Source organism: Triticum urartu, chromosome 7A (assembly GCF_056163025.1).
Source record: "Triticum urartu cultivar PI428250 chromosome 7A, HENAU_Tu73, whole genome shotgun sequence".
NCBI classification, from domain to species: Eukaryota; Viridiplantae; Streptophyta; class Magnoliopsida; order Poales; family Poaceae; genus Triticum; species Triticum urartu.
In genome coordinates, this window is record NC_141879.1 from 676,733,513 (window position 1) to 676,741,553 (window position 8,041).

At 44.5% G+C, this 8,041-nt stretch overlaps 1 long non-coding RNA gene across 1 annotated transcript; it reads left to right on the forward strand.

Moving 5' to 3' along the window:
• The first annotated feature begins 797 nt into the window (after positions 1 to 797).
• Positions 798 to 1,286, forward strand: LOC147961382 (uncharacterized). Its single transcript, XR_015610623.1, has 3 exons — positions 798 to 932; positions 1,041 to 1,098; positions 1,184 to 1,286. It is a non-coding gene; the product is annotated as an uncharacterized LOC147961382 (long non-coding RNA).
• Positions 1,287 to 8,041: the final 6,755 nt, after the last annotated feature.

The following is an 8,041-nucleotide window of genomic DNA, read 5'->3' on the forward strand; positions in this document are numbered from 1 at the left end:
CTCCTCCGGATCCACTGCGTCCGAAGATAGCCCCGTGATGTCTACTACCCAACCTTCTTCTTGTAGACTTTATTGGGCCTCCAAATGCAGAGGTTTGTAGGACAGTAGCAAATTTCCCTCAAGTGGATGACCTAAGATTTATCAATCCGTGGGAGGCGTAGGATGAAGATGGTCTCTCTCAAACAACCCTGCAAACAAATAACAAAGAGTCTCTTGTGTCCCCAACACACCCAATACAATGGTAAATTGTATAGGTGCACTAGTTCGGTGAAGAGTTGGTCACTAGTAGAAAAAGGGTCAAATGTCAAGCACATTAGTGCTGGTTTGATTTTGAGCTGGCACTAATGTTTGGATTGGTGCCGGTTCCAACGGCTAGCCGGCCGCTCTCATTAGTACCGGTTCGTGGCGAACCTTTAGCACTGGTTCATACCACAAACTGGTACTAAAGTGAGTGGTGGCAGGATGTTGTCAGTCCGGGGCCCCTCCAGCACCTTTAGTACTGGTTCGTGGCACGAACCGATGCTAAAGGTCGTCCTACATAAACCCTTCATCCACCCGAGCGCGCTCTTTTCTTCCCCTTTCCCCTCTCCTCTCTGTTCTTCCCCTCTTCCTCTCGAGCTCATCACACATTCTGCCTAAAATTTGTCAAGATTTGAAGGCTCTCATCCATTCAAATGATCACAAAGGTTAGCAACTTTGTCCTTTCATCTCTCATTGCTAGATTAGCTCTTGCAATGCTTTGTATAGTGATTAATTTATGAGTTTAGTAATTTGGAGGAATTATATGTGCTATTATTTGATTTATATGCAATTTGAGGTCAAAAATAACACTTAGTTTGCATATGTAGGTGTGGTTTACTTAGTGCCTTCTAAATCTCCGTCGTAACCACCGTCGATCGCCCGCACCGTCCCGTCGCCGGCACCACCTTGTGGTGAGCCTCTTGTTCATGAATGTTTTACGTTACCAAATTGATGTTTGTGTGATTTGGATATAGTTACTCGTATAATTATCTTACCCGTACGTTGTTTGTTATACATAGTGCCATGGTTTTGATATCCGTCCCCGTCGGCCCTCGTCCTTGTTATGATTCGGATGTGGTATATTCTCTTTTAAAACTAGTTGTTGCATTTCATGTTTATGACAAATTATGCACATCAAGTTGACATAGATATTTTTATCTAGGAGGTATGTGAACCGGAAATTCCAACCGACCCTATTGTCGAGAGGTTAAATTTAGTTGAAAGAGAAAACGAGTATTTGAAATAAAAATTGAAAAGAATTGAAGGGGATAAGATGGAATTGGAGTTTCATGTTGCCGATGTCGTCAATGATCACAAGATCAAGATGGAGAAAATGCGCTTGAAGATTAGAAAATATGCCATTGATAGTGAGGCTTGGTATCATTATGCTGTTGGATCAATTGTTACCTTAGTTGCGATCTTGATCGCATTTGTTGTTGCATTTAAATGTTTTAGCTAGAGAGTAATTTGTTTGTTGCATTTAAGTGTTGTATGAACTATATATATATGTATGAACTTTATGTATGAACTTGTATTAATTTGGTCTTTTCGGTGTTGTGTAATGAAGATGAGCTAACAATGGATGTATGATGACCGATGCTCTCCCGAGATCATTAATGGTGTGCAAACTTTTCTGCTTGCGGCTGAGGCAAACAAGCGGGCGAATGGTTTTATGCCTTGTCCATGTGCTATCTGTAAGAATGATCACAATTACTCTACGTCAAGAACCATTCACGTCCACCTATTTAAGTCCGCTTTCATGCCCCACTATAATGTTTGGACCAAGCACGGAGAAAGAGGGGTTATGATGGAAGACAATGAAGAAGAAGAGGACGACGACAACTGTCCTGGCCATGGGTTCCCTGAATACGATGATACAACAATGGGGGAAGAAGCTGAGCCGGCAATGCGGGAAGAAGCTGAAGAAGAGGCATCAGATGAGCCTGCTGATGATCTAGGTTGGGCCATTGCCAATGCAAAGAGAAACTGCGCAAGTGATTTGGAGAAGAAGAAGTTGCAGCGCATGTTAGAGGATCACAAGAAATTGTTGTACCCGAATTGCGAAGCTGACAAGAAAAATTTGGGCACCACACTGGAATTGCTGCAATGGAAGGCAGAGAATGGTGTATCTGACAAGGGATTTGGAAAGTTGCTGGTAATGATAAAGAATATGCTTCCAAAGGACAACGAATTGCCTGAGAGTACGTACGAAGCAAAGAAGGCTGTCTGCCCTCTAGGGTTAGAGGTGCAGAAGATACATGCATGCCCGAATGACTGCATCCTCTACCGTGGTGAGTACGAGGATTTGAACGCTTTCCCGGTATGTGGTGCATTGCGCTATAAGATTAGCCGCGATGACCCTGGTGATGTCGAGGGCGAGCGCCCTAGGAAGAAGATTCCTGCCAAGGTGATGTGGTATGCTCCTATAATACCACGGTTGAAACGTTTGTTCCAAAACAAAGAGCATGCCAAGGCGATGCAATGGCACAGAGAAGACCGTAAGAAATATGGAAAGTTGAGAGTACCCGCCGACGGGTCGTAGTGGAGAAAAATCGAGAGAAAGTACGGGAAGGAGTTTGCAGATGACGCACGGAACGTATGGTTTGGTCTAAGCGCAGATGGCATTAATCCTTTTGGGGAGCAGAGCAGCAACCATAGCACCTGGCCTGTGACTCTATGTTTGTATAACCTTCCTCCTTGGTTGTGCATGAAGCGGAAGTTCATTATGATGCTAGTGCTCATCCAAGGCCCTAAGCAACCCGGCAACGACATTGATGTGTACCTAAGGCCATTAGTTCAAGACTCTTACAGCTGTGGAATGGAACAGGTGTACGTGCGTGGATGAGCACATGGGGGGAGAATTTGACCTAAAGGCATTGCTGTTCGTGACCATCAATGATTGGCCTGCTCTCAGTAACCTTTCAGGACAGACAAACAAGGAATACCGCGCATGCACGCACTGTTTGGATGATACCGAAAATATATATTTGGACAATTGTAGGAAGAATGTGTACCTGGGACATCGTTGATTTCTTCTGAGCAGGCATCCCGTAAGAAAGAAAGGCAAGCATTTCAAAGGTGAGGCGGATCACCAGACGAAGCCTCGCCACCGTACTGGGGCTGATGTACATGATATGGTCAAGGATTTGAAGGTAGTCTTTGGAAAGGGTCCTGGCGGACAACCTGTTCCGAATGACGCTGACGAACGCGCACCCATGTGGAAGAATAAATCTATGTTTTGGGACCTGCCCTATTGGAAAGACCTAGAGGTCCGCTCCGCAATCGACATGATGCACGTGACGAAGAATCTTTGCGTGACCCTGCTTGGCTTCTTGGGCATGTATGGGAAGACAAAAGGTACACCTGAGGCACGGAAGGACCAGCAACGTATGCACGGAAAAGACGGCATACATCAGGGTCATGCCAGCTACGCTCTTACCAAAGAAGAGAAGGAAATCTTCTTTGAATGCCTGCTCAGTATTAAGGTACCGTCTGTCTTCTCGTCGAATATAAAGGGAATAATAAACATGGCAGAGAAAAAGTTCCAGAACCTAAAGTCTCATGACTACCACGTGGTTATGACGCAACTGCTTCCGGTTGCATTGAGGGGGCTTCTACCGTATAACGTTCGATTAGCCATTGTGAAGCTATGTGCATTCCTCAATGCAATCTCTCAGAAGGTAATCGATCCAGAAATCATACCAAGGTTAGAGAATGATTTGGTGCAATGTCTTGTCAGTTTCGAGTTGGTGTTCCCACCATCCTTCTTCAACATCATGACGCACGTCCTAGTTCACCTATGCAAAGAGATTAACGTTTTGGGTCCTGTATTTCTACACAATATGTTCCCCTTTGAGAGGTTCATGGGAGTCTTAAAGAAATATGTTCATAACCGTGCTAGGCCAGAGGGAAGCATCTCCAAGGGCCATCACAATGAGGAGGTCATTGAGTTTTGTATTGACTTTATTCCTGACCTTAAGCCGATTGGTGTTCCTGAATCGCGGCATAAGGGCAGACTAGATGGAAAAGGCACGCTAGGAGGGAATCAACTAATATGTATGGACGGACATTCTCTCACTGAAGCACACTACACAGTTCTACAGAATTCTGCCTTGGTGGCTCCGTATATGGACGAACACAAGAATTTTCTACGCTCCAAACACCCGGAGCGGTCTGATGACTGGATTACATGTGAACATACCAGGAGTTTCGCCGGCTGGTTGCAGACACATACCATGCATGACGCCTCTATTGAAGATGATCTGTACTCGCTGTCCCAGTTACCATCTTCGAATATAATGACTTTCAAAGGGTACGAGATAAATGGTAATACATTTTACACGATCGCCCAAGATAAGAAGAGCACCAACCAAAACAGTGGTGTCCGCTTTGATGCAACAACCAAGACGGGAAAGGAAACATATTATGGTTACATAGAGGACATGTGGGAACTTGACTATGGATGTGGTTTGAAGGTCCCTTTGTTTCGGTGCAAATGGGTCAATATGACACGAGGCGGGGTAACGGAAGACCCGCAGTACGGAGTGACAACAGTGGATCTCAACAATCTTGCATACGCAGACGAGCCAATCGTCCTAGCCAATGATGTGGCACAGGTCTTCTATGTGAAGGACATGTCTACCAAGCCGAGAAAAAGAAAAGATAAGGAAGCGAATGCATCATACGATGAGCCAAAGCGCCACATAGTTCTTTCTGGGAAGAGAAACATCGTGGGAGTGGATGACAAGACAGACATGTCAGAAGATTATGAAAAGTTTGATGAAATTGCTCCATTCACAGTGAATATTGACCCGAGCATCCAGTTAAATGATGAAGATTTTCCATGACTACGGCGCAAAGGGACACACGCGAAGAAAAAGTTTCACACCCAAAGATCTGGGATGTGATCGGCTTCACTATCATCACTTTCTTCTGTGTTTCACACCCAGGAGGGAATCTCTGTAATAGTTAGGGTAGTTATGTGTTTTGGCATTTGAAACGCGAAGAAATTTTATGTGCAAACAAATTCTTTCATGCGTTTACTGATTTTTCAGCTAAATGACCCTGAAACTGAAAAACATTTCAAATGAATTCAGAAAAGGTTGAAAGTTGGCATGGTATCATAATTTCGCTCACATAGCATGTGCAAAAAAGTAGAGAGGGTTACCGCAAAAACTGGATGCACTTCGTGTACAAAATGGACAATCTCTTTCGAAGTATCAGGGTTTCGGACGAAAACTCATCTGTTACAAAGGCATTTTATTTTTTAAATAACCTAAGCATTACCAAATTGAATATAATGATAAAACACACTAATATTAAACATAAGAAAAAAGAATCACTAAAAAATCTATTTTCAAAGTTAAGTTATTCACAAACTAGCGATTCACACAAATTTCAAATAATTCAAAATTTAAACTATTCAAATTTGAAAACTACCGACACTAACAGAAAGTTTGTAATTTTTTGTACCTAAAGCAAAAATATTCACAAAGAAACTCTAAATACAGCAAAAAACAACTCAAAAATAAATAAAGCAAAAAAAATAAGAAAATAAAAAAGCCCACCTACTGGGCTAGAGCGGCCTGCATACGACTAGAAACCCAACCTGTAGTTGGGCCAGGATGCAGGCCCGCAAGCCCAGTAGGCCCACAGGCAGAGTAGGAGAGGTGGGCCCAGAAGGCCTGCTTTTGAGAGGAGCTCAATGCAGTGCCCGCGCCGGGGCTTATAAACTGGTCTTGGCGCTCCTCAACTAGTGAGGTGGGACTAAACTTCTGCGCCCCTCGCCTGGCAGCGCACCCCCTTTAGTACCGGGTCGTGGCTCCAACCAGTACTAAAGGGGTGTCTTTAGTACCGGTTGGTGCCACCACCCGGTACTAAAGGGGGGCGCTTCCCGCCGCTTGGCCTGGCCAAAACAGACCTTTAGTACCGGTTGGTAACTCCAACCGGTACTAAAGGGGTGTTCTATATAAGAAAACACTTCAAAAAAATTCAGTTTCTCATCTCTCCCTCTGCTTCTTTCTCCTCTGCCCCGTCGCCGCCGCCCCCGTCGTTGTCCCTCGCTGTCCCCGTCATCATCGCCGCCCCGGCCGTCCCCGTCCCCGTCGTCCCCGTCGCTGCGCCCCGCCCCATCGTCCCGCCCGGCCCGTCCCCGTCGTCGCCGCCCCATCCCCATCCCCGTCGTCACCGCCCATCTCCGTCCCCGTCGCCGCCCCCCGTCGCCGCGCCTCGCCGGTGAGCTCCTGCCCCGGCCGCCATGTCCACACACACACACACATTGTTATAAATTTTAGTTATAGAAATTTTTTCTGTTTTTTAGTTATAGAAATATTAGAAATCTTATAGAAATGTTATAATTTTTTTGTTTTTTAGTTATAGAAATGTTAGCAATTTTTTCTGTTTTTTAGTTATAGAAATATTAGAAATGTTATAAATGTTAGTTATATATATATATATATGTTATAGAAATGTTAGTTATATATATAGAAAATTTTAGAATTTGCATATAAAATTTTAGTTATCACAATCCAATCATTTAAAAAATGTTACTTTTTGCGGGCATATAGTATTTGTTCTCGACGATGCCCGACCCGCATCCTCGCCGTCACCCGTTCGCGACGACGTCCGGTTGACCCATGTCCAGGACTGGGCTCCGCCGGACTGGCACTGGGAGGTGCTACCTGGAGGGGCGCGCCGCTTGGTGAGGAACCCGGCCTCGGATCCCGTCGTCGACCCTGATCTCCTTTGGTGGTGTTCGCGTGGGCCACATTCGGTGCAGAGGGAGCCGGCCCCGCTGAAGGTGGTGCGTCGCCGTGTTAGGGAGGAGGACGAGCACGTTCATCGCTACATGGCTGCTATGGACGTCAGGTTCTCCAATACCTGGCAGGTTCTTTGGGCAGATGACCAGAGATATGATCCTGTGATGGTTCCTTCTCTTTGGGTGTCCACCGCCCGCGCCCCAGGAACCGCGAGTGGCCTAGATTCTTCTGTAGTATTCGATCTTTATTAGCTACCTAGCCAGTGATGTATTCAATATATAATATTCAAGATTATATATATATTATTAGAGACGATGTACTCGAGGTTATATATTATTCGAGACGATGTATTCGAGATTATATATTATTCGAGACGATGTATTCGAGATTATATATTATTCGAGACGATGCATATTATGTACTATATGATTCAGTTTTTCCTTATTGATTGCATCCATGCATTGTAATTTGAATACTAAATTGTTTTATTTTTCTTCTGTATTAGTTAAATAAAAGTTATGGCGGACAATACCGATAGAGAGGGAGAAGAGGCCCTGTTCGAGATCATACGCAGCCCTAATAGGCCAGATGATCTGAATGAAGCAGATGACGGCTCCCAATATCTGAACAATACCGGGGAGGGTGATGATAAGATATTCGATCTCGACGACCGAGCTGATGAAGTCATGAACTATGATTATGATGACACAGACAATGATTATGATGACGAATACAATGTTGATCTTGAAATAACAAAGACTACCGGCGAGGTATATTTATATAAGCAGGCATCTAGTGATCATCACATGTTTTTTTTATTTGAAGATATATTAACGAATCGATCTTTCTTCTTTTAGCCCTCTGGATCAAGCAAATCTGCTTCTACAGACAGCAGGACAAAGCGAGGCCCAGGCAAAAAGTTGAAGGAGGGTGTAAAGTACAACATCGATTCCATCAAAGCTAGTGGCGAACCCCTCATGCCTAAGAACATTGCGAACAAGTTCGTTCGTCAGTGCGGAGTTCTTGTGAAGGACCAACTCCCGATCTCCATTCAAGAATGGAAAGAGACAAAAACTAAACGTCCAGATGTTACTTGGGTCGACGACAGAGCAAAACAAAAGCTTTGGGAATCTCTGATGGAACATTTCACCCTACCAGATTATTTCACTGATGCAGATGTGCAGAAAGTCAAGGACGCTGCTCTTAAGAAGATGGCAATTGCATTCAACACCCCCAAGAAAACTGTATGGGCCAACTACCTC